Below are 21,277 nucleotides of genomic sequence, written 5' to 3'. Positions count from 1 at the left end.
TTGGGCAAAGGGTATTCAGTAGAGGATTAGGGAGGTGCTGGTTCAGTTTCCTATTCTGCTTGGAACAAAAGCTCCCTGATATCCTGATTTCTGGTCTTCTAGCCTTTGAGTCCTACTTTCGATGGCTTGTTTCTCAGAGCAGAATGAAGGCAGGAAGGAGAACACGTGATTGTCAAAGCGCTGGCAGGAGCAACATGAGAACAGTGGGCATAACTATCATCCTTCTTCCCTTTGGAGAAGTTAAATGGTGACCTTAAATCGTTAGGGCTTAAAACCCCATGATTATGACTTATATAAGGTTATATATCCAACCAGAGCCCAGTTGCTGGACTCCTCGTACAGTATTTTTTGTACAATATGCTCTTCACAATCCTCCTTTCTTCTAAGAAGATTCCTGGGGTCGACTAGTAAGGGGATTCTTCTGATGAGATGAAACCAGTAATTCAGAGGAAGTCAAGCCTACAGCCAGTGGACTTCAGAAAGGGAATCCGCAGACAGTGGGATGAAGAGAGCATCCATCCCCTTTCTGCACTATTTTACATCCAAGAGAATGTCCTGAACGAGGCCCATTCTTTCATTCTTTTTACTATAGCTGTTGGATGGATAGGGTACTTAGGGACTCAGTATTCCCCTTCTTATGCCCAGGAACCCTGACATAGTTCCTCTAGCTCCTGACATCAGTAATGGAGACTGATGTTGAGTGTTTTAGGTGTGCCAACCATTGACCTTGTCACTTTGTAACTATTACTTTATTACACCTTTGCAACTATCTAAATAGTTAATTCCTACTGTAATGTATCTTTTACACATGAAGAAATTGATGTTCAGGAATTAGAAACTTGAAAGTGACAAAGCCAGCAGAAGGGAGAAGTTGGCTGTGACCCTAGGTAGGCTTTTCCAGAGCCTACAAATTCAGTCTTCAGGGGCCTTTCTCCTGATGGTTTGGAAAAGGAACAGATGAAAGGAAGACCAAAGGATATTTCTGGGAATTTTTTTCCAAAGGCATTTTTGTTAGCATGTATTAATTGTACAAAGGGATTTTACTTATCGTTATGCATTTTATTATTATTTACTGTTACTTTTTTATTTCCATATATGCTTACACACCTGTAATATTTTTTACTTTCAATTTTTACCCTTTGATAAATCTTTCCTAGCTCCCTCCCCTCTTTTTAAAAACAATTTTAACTGGTTACATTATTTTATTTTCATACATGCATATAAAGTATTTCAGTCTTATTCACACTGTCCATTATCTATCTCTGTCTCTGTCTCTTTCTTTGTGCTTGTCCTGGGCCTTGAACTCAGGGCCTGGGTCCTGTCCCTGAGCTTTTTCGCTCAAGACTAGCAACTACCACTTGAGCCACAGCTCCACTTCCAGCTTTTTGGTGGTTAAGTGGCAGTAAGAATTTCATGGACTTTCCTGCCTGGGCTGGGTGAGAACCCTGATCCTCAGATCTCAGCCTCCTGAGTAGCGAGGGTTAGATGTGAGCCACTGCCATCCTCTCTTATTATCTTCCCCCTCCCACTCATTTTCACCTTGAAGCAGAGTCCCCATTTTATACCTGTGTTAACTTTTTTGTTTTTGGACACAGATTCTGCATATGAGAGAGAAGATGCAATATTTGTCTTTCTCAGTAGGCTTCTATTGCTTAATATAATGATCTTCTGTTTCTGAGATCTTAAAAACCGTTGTCAGCTGACCTGACAGTTGACATTCATTCTGGACCTTGGGTCATTGCTCTGTCTCCCTTTCCTAACTTTGTACTCTCCCCTTGGGAGAGTTTGGGATCCTTCCAGCTGAGAAATGCTGACTTTGACCAGTGTGTTCTATTGGCTCACTGGGGGTGGGGTCTATACGGAGGACTCTGTACTTACAGAGAACAGAAAGGAATGAAGATTAGGGAGGGGAAGAGGACTAGCCCATGGTCTGGAAGGAGGTCTGGAAGGTTCTAGACTTAGGGCCTGGAGGAATCATTTATCCTTTAAAGACACAGGGCTTTATGATGGTCCCCGTCAGATTCGGGAGGCCTGATGGAGAGAGTCCTGGATGTAGGTACTATGTTTTAGGTTCAACTGTGTTTCCCAGACTCACATGTAGGAGTCCTTACACCTAGTTCAAACCCTCAGTCACCTGTGAATGTGCCTTTTTTTTTTTTCAAAGTAGGCCCTTTGTGGATATATTTAGTTAGGATAAGACTATTTAAATGCGGGCCCCAATCCAATATGACTGGTCCTTGTCAGAATTTGGATACAAGTACACCAGAGAACACTATATTCAGAGGAAGGCAGGACTTGGAGAGATGTTGCCACACATCAAGAAACGTCAGAGATTTCCAGCAATGATCAGAAAGCAGGGTGAGAGGCATGGGACAAGCTCTTCCCCAAAGCCCAAAGGAGCCACACCTGCCTGCCAATGCTGGATTTGAATTCTGGCCTTTAGGACCAAGACAGATTTCTTCAGCTTGAACCACGATGCAATGATTAGTTACAGGAGCTCTGGACTCGGAAGCACAAGGTTCAGCCAGGAAGGCAGCAGAAGAACCCAGGCTCATTCTAACACTTTTTTTTTTTAAATATAGGATTTTTTGTAAGATCTTCTACAAGATCCTTGCTAAGGATGGAGCTGAGCAGAGTAGGCTAAAGTTGGTTTTCTACCTGTTTCACAATTTCTGGTTAATTGGATGAGGGTATGTTTTAGTCTATGAAGCAAATGCTAGTTTGGTATGAGCCTACACAGTCCTCAGGAATAGGATGTTCACGTAAGTTTGGAGGACCTTGATTTATACTCAATGATTTAAGCTTCCTAGGGTCTTTTCAAGGTTTTAGGGCTTACCGATCACATCCCCAGCAGAGTAGGGGCCAGAGTTCAAGAAAATGAGAGCCTGCATTTCTTGAGGAAAGGAGTAGTTCTGGCTCTTTCAGTTCAGACCTGTTGGTTTGGGGACTGAGATCCTCAAGTGGAGATGCCAAGCATCTCAGGAAATTTGGACTGTTCCTGTGCATGCTTTGTCCTTGATCAATTCACCCCAAGGTCATGAGCATGAGATGAAGTGACCAGATCATCGTCAGAGCTACAGAGTGGTTCACTCAGCTGACTGTTTTCTAAGCTTCTTCCCACTGACCTGGCCTAAGGCCAGGAACACAGACTGTAAAGTCAGGGTATGGCAAAACCAGGGGAAAAGACATTCTTCTCCTCAGAGGGGATTGAGACTAACTCTAGGGTCTGCTCCATCATGGTCTTCCATCTCAGTGAGTTCTGCATAGTCTTCCTGATAATCCCATTGGAAGAAAATCCTATGAAGGCCATGATATGCTTGGGCTACTGGTGCATACTTTGAGTTTTAACTCTGGCTTGGAAGCTCAGCTTCTCAGAAAATAGGAAAATAGATAATATGTATAAGATACCAGTCTTCTTTCCTTAAGATGGACCAGAGTAGTTTTCTCAGTCCAGAGCTGCTTGTAGATGCAAAGGGCTGGTGAGAGTGAATTGTGGGGAGAATTCTAGTCTATTCTATGGAGGCATATACCACCCAGGGATCTGCCTTCCATCCTCAGTTCCTCCTTTCCAGCCAGGGGGCACAAGGGGAGAATTGATAGTGAGGGGAGAGAGACTGGGCATATGTACTTTGCAAAATAGACTCTTCTGAAGGCCCAAACCCTCGGGAAGTTGGTAGGGCCATTGACTCTGCTGTGAAGCAAACATTTGCTACCTGATGTGCATAGCAGCCAACACTATGCCACTGATGTTGCAGAAAGAAAGCAGTTTGGTTGTTGGGGAATCAACAGAGAGAGAAGATATGCTTTAACCTGCCTCTCCACAGGTCTGTAATGAAGGAATGTAAGGAGCTGTGGGTAGGGGGTGTAGAGGGCTGGTTGATCATAACCTGAGTCTTAGAGTATGATGGCCCAGGTGGGACATGTAATCAGGGCATTGTCAAGTTGTTCTGGTCTGTATGGCAATTGTTGACAGCACTCCTCAGTTCTAAGGCAGAGGAACTCATCTTCTTCATTCATTGGGTGGGCTCAGCCTTTGCATTCTCTCAGGTTCTCAAGGTCATTTTAGGTCAGAATGTCACAATGCCTGCAGACAGCATAAAGAGGTTTTGGGGTTTTTTGGTTTTTTTTTTTTTTTTGGTTATTTTTAAATTTTTATTTATTTATTTTTTAGCCAGTCCTGGGCTTTGAACTCAGGGCCTGAGCACTGTCCCTGGCTTCTGTATTGCTCAAGGCTAGCACTCTGCCACTTGAGCCACAGCACCACTTCTGGCCATTTTCTATATATGTGGTGCTGAGGAATTGAACCCAAGGCTTCATGTATACGAGGCAAGCACTCTTGCCATGTGGCCATGTTTTTAGATGAGGGAAACTTCTGCTTTGTGGCTTGGTTTCATCTCTGTGCCTGGTTCTCTGCCAGGGGTGGAGTTGTCATAGATGTTGTAACATATGATCTCTGCACACAGCAGAGGCACAGTGCTCGCTTCATGCTGGAGGCAGGTGGGTGGCCCCAGGAGAGAGTGGCTTGGTTGCGGGTGGGGGTGGGGAAGCCACTGTGGAGAATGGCTCTTGAAGCACAGCTCTGTCGCTCTTGGCAATCAGACCAGAGAATTGGATCCACCAGTGTCACCCTTGAAATTACCAAGAGGCTCCTCTATGTGGAGTGGAACAGGGAGAGTGTGGATTAGCACACTGGCAGGACTCTAGCCAGCCCTTGGATGGAGTCTTTTGGGTGGGAAAGTTTGACTTTTGGAGAGTCTTGCTATAGTAAACACTCTGCAGAAATTTGATCCTGTGGTCCATGTAAGGGAGCGTGTCCTTTCTCCAGGAGAGAAAGGGCAATTATCTCTCCACCTGACACACTCAAACACTGCAGGTCTTTCCTTGCAGTCTCAGCTGTGTTTCTGGCTGTAAGATGAGATGTCTCTGGAATTACTGAATAAACAGTCTGAGGTGAGAGGGATGTGTGTGGTTCTGAGGCCCAAATGGCTTGTGATGGCTCTAGCAGAAGTCACAGAGGCTGGCAACTGTGACATTACTGGGAGACAAGGGGAAGTTGAATGAAAGAATACACTCCATCTCCCTTCCATGCTTGTTTCTTGGCACTGAGTGTTACCAGCTGGAATAGGAGGAGGGCATCTGAGGGAGTCCCACCTCCGTGCTCAGGGCTGACTTGCACAGCTGATAGGAGAGCAAAATGCTATTTATAATGCTGTGTGCAGGAAAGTTCAATAAACGTCCCAGTACCACATCCAGCATGTGTCTTGGAGTACTGCATGGAGAGCAAGGGACCGGCTGAGGAATGATCCAGCACAAAGTCTGGTGTCCAGCTGGGCTCACATGGCACTGGCAGAACCAAGACTCCTTATCTCACTCCTGAAAATGGCTAAATGAGTACAAGGTCCCCCTAGAAGCTCAGTGACTACTGGCAGTCACAACTGATGGTCTGTGACGGGTGTTTTCTCCTTAGTTGAGACAGCAGCTCTTAAGCCAAGCATTGATGTGTACCAGGCCTGTGTGAGCACTCCAGGCCAGGGTGATAGGACTTTCTTTGGGTCCTCTCAAAGTCAGGCCATCTGGACATTGCTGCTGATTTATAAATATCAGGTAGCTCAGCTCTGGGTCCCAAGAGTAGAGGTTGATAGTTCGGCTTAGAATGGGGTATTTCTGGCAGCTTCAGAGATGCACCCAGAGGGAGGCTGAGCTGTGGTGTATGTGGAAGGGTAGGTGGGTGGTGATGTTTCTCTGTGTGTACATAGGGACAAGCATTATGCAGTGTGTGCATCTGTGTGTGTGCAGAGGCCTGTGTCCGTACATAGGCATTTCTGCATCCTTGGGTTCTAGTTGTGAAGATATCAGGCAGTTGAGAGTGTCACGTGCACTCAATGCCTGTGTAGATACTTAGGGAAACATCACTATGGTGTAGCACTTAGAATACTTAGTATCTAGCCTCCTGCAGGTACTGAGCAACCAGAGTGGATAATGTCAGTAACTCAGCATTGGCCACGGGAGGCTGGCAGATTCCCATGGGAGGGTCCAGAATGACAGATGCGCAGGAGCATTTGGGGAAAGAGGCAGCAGGCAGGAACCAATTGGTACAATTATACTACCATGTTTTAGTAGTTGTAGGCCTTCCTTATGTTACTGGAACAAATATCTGTTCTGCTGTCACCGAAGACAACCTTGGGTGAATAATTAGGAAAATGTTGTGGTTAAATTGGGTTTGATTTACAACACAAGGTGTAAAACAATTGGATTTGTGTGCTAGAGAACTCTGTTAATTAATTTTGGATAAAATTGGGATAATTGTAACCTTCTTTTGTAAGGTTGGTATGAAGATGTAGTAAGGTAACACCTATGCAAATATGCCTGACGTGAGGAATTTGTGAATGTTATTGGTGCCATCGATCGTTTTTATTACAAAATAACATAATGGATGTTTCAGGGTGTAGTTTAGGAGATAATGCAGATATAGATCTTAATCCCAGTTGGCTGTTTATAAATCACACTTAACTTCTTTGAATGTGTTTCCCCACCTGTAAATACAGATTACCCTAGGTTCCTATGGGTTTGCTGTTGCATCATTAGGACTGCCCTGCATCTACAGATTAGTCTTGTCATTGTTTCTCTTGGTGATGTTGGTGATGAGGATGATAGTGGTGTAGACTACAAAACGTGTAGGCCCTTTGAGATCCTTTGATGCAACTGTGTCACAGACTGGCTTGCTGAGGTCTCAGGAGGTATAACAGGGACTGAACAGAGGCATGAGAAACTTCCACTTGAAGACAGCTGAGTCTTGGGCTCCATGGTTCTTGGTGGAACCTGGTGAGACATTGGTGCCAGGCATGTCTTCATTACTTTCAATGAATTTGTAAGTTGACCACCTGGGTCATTTGCTTCCATTCTTCTCTGTGGAATCTGGGCTCCTAGTATGGAGGAGGAGGTGCTCAGTGAGCTCTTTCCCAGTTGAATGGAGCAGTAGTAGCTTGGCTGACTTTCTAGGTCAGCTAACTGTGCTGACCCTATCACCCCAAGGACCTCTTATCCACGTGTGTGAGGGCTATGTAAGTGTTTGCCTTTAAGTTAGGAGAAGAGGCAGAAATGCAGTCAAGAGACAAAGCTCCCAAGACCCAGCTACGACACATTACAGACATCAGTAGGTTCTTCTTAGGACTGTTAGGGAAGTAGAGATTGATGGCTAGTGAGGCCAGGTTTCTGAAGGGAGTTTGTAAGAGAATAAAAATAGCAGCATTTACATTAAACATTTATTGTAAAGGTGATAAACAGAGAGGTTACAGTTACATAAGTCAGGTAATGAGTGCATTCCTTTTTGAACAGTGTCACCTCTTACCTTGTTTTCTCCTAGGTTTTTCCCTTCTGACCTCCCTCCCCCACAAGTTCTATAGTTCATTGTCAACATAGTGTCTAGTGAGTATCACTGTAAGCATTTACATGATGTCAGATACTACTCAAGCAGCTCCCTTCCTGTGGTTTTACCCCTGCTATCACTGTATCTGATCTTAGTACCCTGGATACTGTATATACTGGTATTAGAACTAGGGAAGGGAAAGGAAATACCAAAATCGAGAGACAAAGGATAAAATGACAAACCATTCCAAAAGCAATGCTTACAAAACCATTTGGTGTAAACAACTGTACAACTCATCGGCGGGGGGGCGGGGAGAGGATAAGTGGGAGCATGGAGGTGGGGGGAATGAGGGAGGAGGTAACAAGTTGGATAAGAAATGTACCCACTGCCGTACATATGAAACTGTAACCCCTCTGTACTTCACTTTGACAATTAAGGAAAAAAGAACAGATCAGAAGCCTGCATCAAGCCTTGACTGTGTAGAGTAAGTAGAAGTCAGAATCCAGGCGACCTGACTGGGCCTCTGTTCTTTCTAGACCTAGAAAGAGGGCAAAGCCCCTTTCCCTTTGATAACATTTGGGCTGAATGCTGGGAATCTATGAGTTGGGACATTACTTCAGGTAAAGAGCCGGAGGCCTGGCGCTTCAAGGAGGGGCGTGGAGACTCTGGAAGGCAGCTTGCCCTGCATTCCATGGCGGCCATGGCAGTTGCTTGGAGAGCCTCAGGGAATTCTGGGAGCACCATTAATCATGGCCATCCCCCCCTTGTGAGGACTGGCCCCTCCTTACTCTGATTTCCCTCTTCTTGGCCTAATTCTCATTGAGAGATGGACCACCGGAGGGGAGCTCAGCCTTTCCTATTAGGGTGGCCTCCTAGCATCCTTGAAGACCTTGGGGCTGGGACTAGCTCTGCCCAAAGTTGATCTCTAAGGTTTTGCTGATCCTTGCTAGGGGTCTGGGCTCCTGTGGAGGGGTATGGAAATGGGACAAGGCGAGTGAATCTCAGGCCTAGCCACACCTGTAGGGGGAAAGAGGGCAGACAGTTGGGAAAAAAAGATGTCTCTGCAGGGTTTGTGGTTGGGGTGCAGGAGGGCTCACTGGACCAAGTGTTCTTGGAGTTTTATGAGGCTAATGAGATGGCGTATCACCGAGAAAGAGAAGGGAAGAGGCTGAAGACTGCTGGAAAACTCTGCAGGTGCCTTTGTGAATCCCTTTCATGTTATGTCCCCAGGCTGGTTGTGACTCCCTGAGGGGGAGGCCAGTATCCTGGCATTGGCCAAAGGGCCCTCCTGTGGGAATGAGCAAGCTGTGGTTCATTTTCTTATGCCTATGTATTATTTGCGTTACCCATCTGGGTGCCTCATGGGGTAGTCCCCTAAGCCCACAGTAGGCTCTTGAGGTAGGTTTATTGACTGAGAAAAGGAACTAAGAACCAGGAAGGAGCATTGCACCATCCTGACCAAAGTGTCTTTGCAGAGCCTGCGAAGGGTCAGCCAGGCTGGCAGGGACTCTGTGTGGCTCTTCCCTGGCCCTTTGACTTTCTGGAACCAGTATGTTGAGGTAGTGTTGCGGTGGGACCACGTATGTTCTGGCTCCTAGAATCCCACTTACGGTCTTCCTGGCTGCACAGAGATGCGGGAGGCGCCAGAGGAAAGCTCAGCCCTGACGGGTGCAGCTTTGTTCTTCAGCTTCTGGGGGGCGGCACCACTGGCCCAGTCTTAATGTGTGCCAATACCATGGAATTTCCTGGGAGACAGGCCCAGTGGATGGGAGGAGGCCTCTGTTTCCTACTCAAGGGAAGGCCACAAAATCTCTTGGCTCACCTTTCCTTTCCTCTTAAGTCTTCCAGAGTCTAGGGGAGGGAGCCTGTGCAGGTTTGTACACACTGGAGAATTTTCTATCTGTGGGCAGCTGGGGAAGTGAGTGGTTAGTTTGCTCTGGTGAGCAAGGGCTTCTTCCTCCTACCCCTGAGCAGGCTTGAGTGGGCAAGCAATCCTCACCTCTCCAAGCCTGGGGCGGCCGATTCTCAGGGTTCTACAGGCCTTAGATCTGAATCTCTCCTGGGGGGTTATCTTATTTTCTCACCTCCAGCTTGGTATTTGGCCCACAGCTGCTCACATTATACTTCTGCACTTCATTCATAAGCCATAGAAGATATGTTCTTTCTCTTTATCTTTTTGACCTAAGATCATGTTGGTGCCAATTTCCTTTTAAAATAATTCATTACCTGTAGGCCACTGGTGCGAAGTCCCAGCGGTAGCTCCCATCTCCCCTCCCTCCATAATTCCACAGCCTCCCCTTCCTCGCCCTCCCTTCAGGGGACCTTGGCCTCTGTGTTTATACACTAATGTTTTTTTCTCACACAATCATTGTAGGGCTTTCCTTAATTTGGTGTCCTGCTGGGCGCCGGTGGGGGACCACTCAAACATTATGTCAGTGATCTCAAAATTGAACCCCAGGGCTTTCTTCTGCCACTGGCTTGAGCAGATGTGTGGCACACTTTATTAACTCAAGTACTCATGAGTTGAAAATTTCATTAGTTTGAAGGGAGGGCTAAGTCTCATCAAGAGACCTGGTCCGGACAGATTCTTTGTGTCAACCTGACCCCTAGCAAAATGGATTATTGTTCTAAGTGAGACAAGTGACCTAATGTTCTGCCTATTATGCACACATGGTCTGTAACCTTTTAAAATACGAGTGTGGGAAAACAGTGCATTCTGCCACATCCCTGACCGCGCATTCCTGACAGGTGGCAGCCGGCCTCTTAGCAACGCCACAAGGAGCTTGAATTATCCAGAGGCCATGGTGGTTCCCTTAGGCCAGGTATGGGGTGGGGTCAAGAGACCACCTGCTGAGGAGGAAGGGAGGGGGCCCAAAAGGCAGAGCTCAGCCTCCAGTGCCACCCTGTGACAGGCCAGGGGATGGCCGCGGCCCAGTGGTAAAGTGGGATGATTGTGGGAGCAGCTCCACTTTTCGGTGGATCTGTGCTTTGAAGCATAACTGGAAAAATGGACGGAAAAGCATGACTGTGATTTTTTTCTTGGTGTGTGTGTGTGTGTGTGTGTGTGTGTGTGTGTGTGTGTGTGCAAATCAAGAGAATATCAGGTCTCTGCCCTGAGCCTCAAGTGCATCCTCATGAAAAGACCTTGCCAACTCACCCCATCTGGTCACATGAGTTTCCTCCCACCCACGGTGTGTCCTTCGTACGTTTGTTTACCTGCTAGGCACACATGGTCTGTAGCCTTTGAAAATGAATGTAGGAGAAGGACATCTTACGCTACAGTCCTGACCACCTATATACCGAGTAGTAAGTAGCCGGGCTCTGTGGGGAAAGGAAGGCTTGCGCAGGTGAGTTTGGATCCTGACCCTAGGGCTGTAGAGGAGATAAAGGGGTTCCTCTGCACCCCAGGTATGTGCAGAGTTTGGCGATGGGAAGGAGGAAGGATGCTGGGGAGGAATATTTCACATGTGGAGGGTGGATGGAGGAGGAAGTAGTTCTAGCCGTGGGCCTTGGGAAGGTTTCCAGGGATGAAGGCTAGAGCAGGGCTGGAATGGTCAGAGGTAAGGAGTGAGGAAGTGTTCTGGGAGTCATGGGACTCGGGTTGGGTCTTGAGGAGAGTTTCTGAGAGTGAAAAGAGATGCCTGTGATTGTCCACAACACACTTGCCCAGGATGGAGTTATATGTTGAGAAAACCCCCACCAGGAAGCCTAGTGGCCTCTTGCTGTCCGAGGGGCCTATGATGGGGATCAGCCCTTGTGGAGTGATTAAGAAGGCTGGGGACCTCAGCATGTAGTCTCAGGGCCTGAGCTGGGCTCTCCCAGTGTCTTAGTGACCTGGCCTCCCAGAGAACTGAGGGTAGCTCTGCACTGGCCTCTTACCTTCTGACAGACACAAAGCAGAGCTGGTTGTAAAAACTTAATTAAATGAAATATTTTAACAAGAAATTCCAAGAACAGAATGCCCTGCTCGTAAGCAAGCCATCATGAAAATAAACGCTGATGGGAAACGTGTGTTCTGTCCAGTGAGCATACGTTTCTGCAAGAAACAAGAGAGTTCAGAGAGCTAGGCTGTATTGGGGAGTGTGTAGTGGCCGGCTCCTAGAGGCAGATCCCTGCAGATCCAGGCCCACCTGGCTAGAGTGAGCCACGGACTCCTCCCCGTTAGTTTGCGCATTCAAACCTTTCCGTAGCAGTTACCATCTGCCAGGCAGTGTGTATGGCTAATATGGTCAAGTCTATCAGTGCTACTGTAAGAGGGGTGGCTCACAGGATGAGGACACGGAGGGTCAGGGACGTGGCACGACACAGGGTACTGCCGAGGCTGAACTGGAGTTAGCTCCTAGGAATGCAGACCCCCCAAGTCCAGGCTGTTTTACAACCTGACCTGCTCTTTCCATCGTGCCTCAGGTAGAAGAGGTGGGGAAGATGCCACCTGACAGCATCTGCGCTTCTTTGAAGTCGTAGCGGCCCCAAGCAGGATTACTTCTCGAGCTGGAGTTTGCCATGAATTTTCCTGGTGGTGTGGGGTGGGGGGACAACAAAATCCTATCTTCATAGCAGATTGAGGGTGGTCTGCAGCCCTTGTTCTGCACTGAGGCCTGCAGACTGTATAGCTGCTCAGGAACTGAGAGGCCAGGTCAAGGTGCCTCACCTCATGTAGCTGCAGAGAGAACCCAGACCTGAGGGAGGACAGGGAGGACTAACTGTGGGCCAGAGAGTCAAGGCTGAGGGAGCTTAGGAGAAGGGGCTTAGAAGGCTTCCTTTAAGAGGTAGACTTGAGAGGACCTGTGTGGTGAGTAAATCCTGATAGGAGGTAGCAAGCATGAGGTGTTACTGAGGGACAAGAGGAGCCTTTCCTGGTGGAGAGAGTGGAGCCCTGGTCAGGAGGAACTGATTGCCCAAGGCAGTGCTATCATCTGTGTGTGTTGCATTGGAGAGGCAGTGGTGTATCTCCTGCCACTGTGACAGTCTGGGGCCTGTGAGGGGCTCTGCACATACCAGGAAAGTCACCTGTTGTATTTCTCTTGATTGATGGTATCATGGAAGGAACTGAAGTATTTCTATAATACAGAGCCAAATCCCATTCACCTCCCAGGGTCTATTCTTTTTTTTTTTTTTTTTTTTGGCCAGTCCTGGGCCTTGGACTCAGGGCCTGAGCACTGGCCCTGGCTTCTTCCCGCTCAAGGCTAGCACTCTGCCACTTGAGCCACAGCGCCGCTTCTGGCCGTTTTTCTGTATATGTGGTGCTGGGGAATCGAACCTAGGGCCTCGTGTATCCGAGGCAGGCACTCTTGCCACTAGGCTATATCCCCAGCCCCAGGGTCTATTCTTAGACTATCTTCCATTGGCCTTAGTAGACCTGACTTGTAAGAAAATGATATTGAGAACTCCTGAAATCTAATGATGCACGGAGTAAGAGGAAACTTTGCATTATGTTCAGCAAAGTAAAACAAGCTCAGAAGGACACAGGTTCCTTTTTCCCCCTCTCATATATGGATGCCAGGCCTAAATGATATGCAAACAAGCAAGATACCTGTGGCTCACCCTTGTAAATCTAGCTACTCAGGATCACAGCTTGAAACCAGCCCAGGCAGAAAAGTCATTAGACTTTTTATCTTTAATTAACCACCAAAAAGCTGCAAGTAGAGTTGTGGTTCAAGTGTTAAAGTGCGAGCCTTGAGTTCAGGCCCTAGGATTGGCATAAACTATTTAAAAAAAATACACAAGCCTATACAGGACTGTACACACACACACACACACACACACACACACACACACACACACAGACACCATGCTTGTAATTGGGGGATTGTTGGAAAGAATTAGAGGAAATAGGGAGAGGAAAAGAGAAATGTTAAAGGGTAAGCAAGACTGCAGTACTTTGTGTCTACTCACTGAGAGCTGTCGAATAAAAGGTGTTGGGGGGGGCAAAATGAGAGTAAACAATCAAGGGGTCAATCTGATTAGTGTAGTATGTATACGTGTGTGAAGTGTCATGGAGGAACTCCCTTACAGCAATTAATAGATTCGTAAAGAATGAATGGCAGGTATGTAAAACAGATCCTGTCCTGGGAGTGAATTCTAGTGGGGAGAATGAGAGTGAATGGAGAGAGTATAGGAGGGTGAAGGTCATCAAAATATTTTACACACATGTATGGGAATGGAACCAGGCAGTTCCTTGAGATAGGTTTAGGAGAAGTGGGGAGGGAAGAGGGGAAGTGATGGAGGGTGTCGGATTGGGGTACATTGTGTGCCTGTATGGACAAGGTGATATGAATCCCCCCAATTGATGCTGATAAAAATGTGGAAAACAATATTTCCCATTAGATTCTCTTATCCTGTAAGTTACAAATATTATTTGAATTCTCCAAGTGAACCCCCAAATTTCCTGGGATCTAGTGAGCTTGAAGCAAAGCAGAGCTGTGACCAGTTCAGAAACGGCATTGCAAGGTTAATGACTCCTTCCTCAGAATTGCCTACAATTTGCTACCTACCTCTTAGGAGTCCCCACTTTTGTTCTTTCTTTTGGCACAGAAAGGGAACAATGTTCTATCGGTAGTAGGAATCTCTCAGGCCCTTCCTCATGCTGCAGATCTACAGACTACTAACTTGCCCCTTTGGGAGGGCCCTTCCTCATGCTGCAGATCTACAGACTACTAACTTGCCCCTTTGGGAGGTTCTTATCTTAGTCCTTGGGAGAAGACAAGTACCTATGGGCCTATCTTTGCCCACCTGCCTTGTTTTAGGAAAAATGGCTAGAAAAGTTTGGTTACATTCTTGCAGTAACATGGTAAAATGAATCATTGCTTAAACCTGGCTGTATCTGGAGCCTGTGGTTTAAAAGGAAGGCAAAATGTTCGCTTTTCTGAAGAGTACTTGCTTTCCTTAAAAGAAAAATAGCTCAGTGGAGCTGTGGGCTCCATCCTTCTCCAGATATAATCCAAGACAGAGCTTTCTGGTCATAGGAGAGGTCCAATCATTGTACAGTGTTGAGGTCTTCTTCTGATGTGTTCTACAAGTCTGGGGATCTGGGGCCAGTTGGAGGAGGAGGGAGAGAGAAGGTAGATAGCTCACAGGGACAGCCATGAGTGAAGGACATCTGAGAGTGTGTGGGGTGAGGTTCATGAGATTAACCTAGATGTTAGGTGATGACAACCCTGGAGATGATGGCTGGGGAACTGGGATACCAGGTAACCAGCGCTTGGTGACAGGGATTGTTACTCTTGTACTTCTCTGGGCTTTGGATTTCCCTACATTCGATTCTTACGCTGTCAGTATTGGGCAGACCCTAAGGATGGAGCCCTGGATGTGGGTGGAAACTTGCCCATGGTTACACAGTCCATCATGCCACCAGTAGATGGGGCCAGGATGTAGGCCCTCCTGGAAGAGCTCTCCTAAGTAGAGGCTCTAGCCATAGGATGGAGAACTCACTGGAGGATATATTTCTCTGGGGGTTTTCAAGGATGCAGTCCCCATGGGATGAGTCCTCTCTCTTCTCCCTGGAGAAGTTGAGTAATCCTTAGGAAAGAGAAAAGAGTTAGGCTTTGGAGAATTTCAGATGTGGATTCTTCTCTGCCTCCAAGGTTATTGGATAGTTGGACCTATATGTGTATTGCATCATAGCCTTGTGGTTCCAGCTCCCTCCCCTGACACACAGGTCTGGAAGCAGGGGAGATCTCAAATTTTCACTTCACATCTGCACTTGTCAGAGAACAAGTTGGTCAGGAAAGCCTAGGGATCTATGAATGGGTAGGAGTGGTTTGGGGTGGGGTGGGGGGTTGGGCAGGAGGAGAGGTCTACATGCAGTCTGGCCTGGCAGCAATAAGCAAAGGGTGGGATGAAAGTGGCTGGATTGTGCTAGCATCAGACAGTGAAGTCACCATGTGTTAAGACCCCCACCCCTAACTAGGTCATATAAGACTTTGGAGAAAGAAAATGTAGTGAAGAAAGCTATTAAAAATGGACCAAGTGGAGTGGGAGCCAGACTCTAAAGACCTTAAATCCCTGCCTTTGTCCTAAGGCAAAGGTAGAATAGGCAGAGGGGGCCTGGAGCCATGAAGGCAGCTGGTAAGCAAGGGGGATGTGCTTTGGTGGGTGGGAAGGCAGGGTTGGTCAGGAGGGGTGTAGCCTCTGGAGCAGGTGTGGAGGAAAGAACTGCTTTGACATGTCTCTTCTAGGCATCTGCTGCCAGCTCAGCCTCCTTGGAGAGCAAGGAGAATGTCTCCCTCAAAAGAGACATTGGCATCATGCTATTCCAGCCCTCCACTTCTCCAAGCCCTTTTATTGAGAGGAAAAGTCTAACAACTTCTTGGGAACAGTTAGTCTTTAGAAATAAATAGATAGCAAATACTAGTGCTGAGTGAGGTGTTCAGTGGCTGCCTATGAAGGAATGATGATTTCAGCAACCTTCGGGAGCCAGAGACTACTTTGACCAGCCAGCCACAGGTGAGATGCAGAAGAAAAAACAAAGGCTCTAGGGGAAGCCTTTGGGATGGACAGGTTGATCAAAGCAATAACAGGCAAGATCAGTATCAGGTGTGCCTCAGCAGTGAGCAGAGGAAACTGCTGGGACCAAGGCATTTTCTCTGCTGGGCCTTGTAGGAATTTTCTAGGGAGATTAATAAGAACTAGTTTTAGAGCTAGAAGGCATAGAAGGACCCAGATTATTTCAGTGCATTATTGTTCACTGAGATCCCATTTTACACATGAAGTTGAGAGGCAAAGAGACGCTCCCAGGAATCCACAGCAATAAGTTGCAAACTTGGAACTCATAGCCAAGCCTTTCTCCCAAGTGTGGTCAGTCTGTTTCCTGTCTGTCTGTTCCAGTGACCCGAGGGTTCCTATGAGTCATCATTTGGGACCCTGAAGAGTGAGGGCCACTTAGAGCTGTCCCGATACCCATGATTCTGTAGGCACCTTGCTACCAGCCTAGATGGGCCTCACTTGATGAAAGAGAGGGGAATATTGATGGAACTGGTCTGTTCGTGGAGCTGCCCTTCACTGAGTCCACTGTCCAGTTCACCTTTAGGCTGGAAGCCACTGTTCAGTGTGGTTTCATGTTCTGCTGTACATTTGAGAGCTGGGGCCACAGCTTACAAACTAGGATGGGACACAGTTCTGCAGCTCCAAAATCAGGCCACCTCCGAGGCTTGTGTCATCCCTTTCACAGGAAAGCAGAGCCCTGGTGATATCAGTCTAGGGGAAAAATGGACACAGAGACAGAGCTCAGTGCCTACTACCAAAGGCATCACTGATCAGAAGCCCAAGTCTGTCTTGGGAGATAGGAGTCAGTTTGAAGGACAAGAAGAGGAGGGCTTTCCCTCCAGAAGACATGTGTACCTGCCCCGCCAACTTTTATGAGGCACTGGAATGTTGTTTGTTGGTGACCACCCAGCCATCCCACCAACAAATGGAGCACTCTTGAGGGAGTTGTTGTGACCTCTTAATCTGAAACAGCATACAAAGAGATGAGCTAAGAGGAAGGGTCTGTTTCTGCACATTTATCTCTGGTTATTAGACACTTTTAGAGGGAACATCTGTTTGTCCACTCTGGCTCCCATATTGCAGGCCCCATTTGAGGACCATCTTGGCTCCTTCTCTGACTGAATGAGGACTAAGCCATAAATGAAAGCCAGATGGGGGGGGGGGCCTAGCATGGGAAGTCAGAGGGGGCTTTGCCCTTCTTACCAAAAAGGGGAAATTGAACTCTTCAACTGACCTCAGACTGCCCATTTTCCTCAGGAAAAAAACTAAAGAAAATGGTCATAGCTCTACAGGATGGTACCCCATCCAAATGGACCTACTCATTCATTGTAAGACTTGTCCTGGGGACACCATCCCTAGTCCAGCTAGAACGTGGGATCAAAGCCAAAGTGCACAGTTATATCGCACTTCCAGATATCCAGGGACCTGGGCTGGGCTTCGTTGTTTGATCTCCTTTGGTTTTAAACTTTGGATATTTGTTTCACAGGAAGAATATCTGTGTTTATGGCAGAACTTTCTACGTCACTTGACAGTATGTTCTTAAGAGATGTACATGGTGCCTCATTCTCAGGACAACTGGCCAGTGAATTGTTGAAGAAAACTCTTTGTTTTCTTGTTAAATTTCTAAAGGTACATGAAAGTAATGCAGTAATTGTTTAAAAATTTCCCTTTGTCCTCATTCCTCTGGATGTCATTTCCATAACTCACGGCTCCAGTTTTCCTGCTAGTTATTTTCCACTCGAGCACACCACTGCAAATTGAAACTCACCATGCTACCCCACAGTCTAACTCCAGCTATGATGTCGATGAATCCATGCCTGACACTACTATTCTCTTCCTTCTGTTTCTTCCTTCCTTTTCTATGGCTGCTTCATAACTCTTCAGGTTACACAGGTTTAAAATGTCATAATTTTTCAGTCCAGTCTGATTTACTCATTTCTATGGTTTTGAATGTACCCCAAAGTTCATGTATTGGAAGCTTAATCACCAAAGCAGCAGCATTAGCAGATGAAACCTTTACGAGGTGATTAGGTCGTGAGCCCACTGACCTTATGAATGGATTAGGACTGTTATCAAGGGAGAGGATTAATTATTTAAAAGGGGGAGTTCATCTTATTTCCTTGCCTGTCTTGATCATCTTGCTTGTCCCTCTGCCATGCTATAATACTGAATGAAAAGCTCTTGGGACACTTACTTTTGGACTTCTAGCCTCCAGATTTGTGAAAAATTATTTCCTTTTCTTCCTGAATTACCAAGTCTGTGCTATTCTGTCATATCAGCAGAAAACAGACGAAGATGCTAAATTTTCCTGTTTATTCTCTTCTGTCTTGCAACTCCTCTAATTTGTGGCTCCGGTGATTTACTATGGCAGCTCCATTGCTAATGGCTTTTTAAAAATTCATACTTTGTGTTCTTAATGATCATTCTCTTGATCCTGTCAATTCTGCTTTTATGACCCTAATTTTATCCCTCTTTACCATTCTCAATATCTGTGTCTTGACTGAGTTGCTCATCTCATCAGGGATGAGTCTGTTTCACTTGGATGCAGATTCATCTATAACAATTAATTATCCACATGTTGCCATATTGGTTCTCCTAAACTGAAGCTCATATCAAACTCCAGAAGCAAAACTTTCACTGGATGTTCTTCTTCATTTACTTTAACATTCAAGCCCACTGCAATATTACCTAACCCATTTTCAAATTCTGTCTCACTTTCATTTTTCTTGTATTCTGGACAAAGTAGACAATAAGTATTCTTGAAACACACCCATTTTTCTTTATATTCTACCTGAACTACCTTTTCTTCTGCATTTGCCTGTCAAAATCCTTTATAATCAAGATTGTTTTTCAGCCTTTTCTTTAGCTTCCTGTGCTGCAACATAGTTATCATCGCCACATTACTTCCTTTATACCCTCATAACACATTCCATCTTTGACAGAGAGATAGGAGCTGCATCTTACTAATCTCCATCATCTTTGTCGAGTCTTTGCATAGTAACAGCATGCAAGGAGTTTAATAAATTTCATCGAGCCACTTGTTTTCTTCCTTCCATTCTCTCTCTTGAACATGAACTAATGTGTTCATCTAATGATAACCACACTTCATTTTTACATGACATTAAAAGTTACAGAACACTTTCCTACCTATTATTTCATTTGATGTTTATGAACAATCCTGGAAGCTATAGAGGATAGATATCATTTCATAGATGAGACAACTGTGGTTCACAGAAGAGGAATAATTTTCCCCAAAGTATAAGAATATAAGGAATGCAGCAATTAACTGCATCCAGAGATGTATCCTGTTATAAAGCAGAAGACTAAAGAAGGGTGCAAGCAAAGTCTAAACTCTCCAGAGAATTCTTGCTTTCTCCAACTTTCTTCAGCTTGATGAAGACATTCAAGCTAGTCATGGAAACCTCCCAGGAGGGCTAGCCGTTAGGAAGCTAGGCAAGGGGCATGGTGTGACTGACCACACAATGATTCTGAATTTATGATCATTATTTCCCTCCATTTCAGCCCCCCCCACATGTAGATATCAGCTCATTAGCATGGGGTATATGCAATTATTTTGTCAGATGAAGCCATATTTCTAGACTTTCTTTCACTTTAGAGGCTCAGTAGATTCTTGTTGCTCCTACTTCATCAGGAAAATTGCAGAGCTAAGCCTGGAGCCATTCATATGGTGTCCTTAGATCTAGGCCTAATTTTCCCCTTCTGTAGCCCTTACAACTGATCCCCTCACCCCTCTTCCATTCATTGGTCCATCAATCCATTTATCCACCCATCCATCCACCATCCAGCAGACACACCTTGAGTGTCAAGTTCAAATGCTACCATTTTCCCATATCCCAAGATTCTTTCTAGTTTCTTAGTTCTAGACAGAATAATACTAATGAAGTACTAATAGGGTGTGTGTTCTTTTACTAGGTTATAAGCAGTGTAACAGTGGGATTCATCAAGAGAATAAAATAGATGTTTGCAAAAATGATGGAAGTCACAGGTATTTTTGGATAAAATGGTTTTGTTTTGTTTTTATGCTGTGAAGTCAGGGCCTGAGCTGTCCCTGAACTTCTTTTTTTGGCCAATCCTGGGCCTTGAACTCAGGGCCTGAGCACTGTCCCTGGCTTCTTCCCGCTCAAGGCTAGCACTCTGCCACTTGAGCCACAGCGCCACTTCTGGCCGTTTTCTGTATATGTGGTGCTGGGGAATCGAACCTAGGGCCTCCTGTATCGGAGGCAGGCACTCTTGCCACTAGGCTATATCCCCAGCCCCTCCCTGAACTTCTTTTGCTTAAGGCTAGTGCCTTGCCACGTGAGCCACACATCCACTTTTGGCTTCTTTGCTAGTTTAGTGGAGATAAAGGTCTCACAGACTTTCCTACCTAGGCTGGCCTTCCAGCTTCTTGAGTAGCTGGGATTACAGGCATGAGCCATCAATGCCTGGCTAAATGGGTCATTTTCTGAGACCTTATGAAGGATTTAGAGGTTGCCTTTTAAGTTCTTTTTCAGTAATTAATTGTATATTAATAATATAAGAGGTATTTTGTATATGCATATATTGCATACTGATTAGACCAGATCAACCCATTCCATTGCTCTGTCCTTTACCCATAATCCTTATTCTCCTAGTTTTCAACAACTTTCAGTGAGGTTCTTATTCCCCACGGGTCACACTTTTCTTTTGTTCTTCAATGCCATTGGAAGGGATGTGCCATTTGATAGCTGTTCGCCCTCGTTTAGATGCAGGGGGACTTCTGGGATACCTGTGGTGAAGAATCCCTAGGGACTAGTCCGCTTGCTCCAGCCACTCCTTCTCCTATACTAATGGACAGAGTGAAATAAAATGCCTTCTCAGAGCCCAACAGAGAGCCTTGCCTGGCAAAGGCAGACAGTTTGGTGATGAAAATCGCATGGCACAGAAGCGAAAAGCTCCACATGATCATAACTATCTCTAAAAATCTTTGTAAATACTTTTTTTCTCCCCTTCCAGTCGGCACAGACACTTGCCTCTTTTAGAAGGGAAAGTATTTTGCTCCCTTAAACGTCTCCCTTCCCCTTTTCCCTACCACTTGAATCACAGTATGTGTTCTTGTAGTGATTTTTGAATGACAGAACATTTGAGTCTATACCCTCATTCCACTATTGTTCAATACAAATGAGGCATATTGAGTGGTATATGCTACACAATAATAAATCCATTTATTTGGTTTTTCCCCCTTCCCCAAAGTTGAACAAAACAATGGAGACCCTGATTTTCTTTAACTTGCCAGAAATGCTTGAGACCTGCAGAGCGCCCATGCCACTTTTCAGCGAGAGTCCTGTTCATACCTGCTTGTACTTGCAGTGTGGTTTCAGGCCTGGCTCAGTGGATGGTTTTAGCATTTCCTCCTTTACGATATGAAAGCTTAATTGGAATAGATTA

This window comes from Perognathus longimembris, chromosome 8, assembly GCF_023159225.1.
Source record: "Perognathus longimembris pacificus isolate PPM17 chromosome 8, ASM2315922v1, whole genome shotgun sequence".
Lineage (NCBI taxonomy): Eukaryota > Metazoa > Chordata > Mammalia > Rodentia > Heteromyidae > Perognathus > Perognathus longimembris.
The sequence above is the reverse complement of the archived record's forward strand: the minus strand, read 5'-3'. Positions refer to the sequence as shown.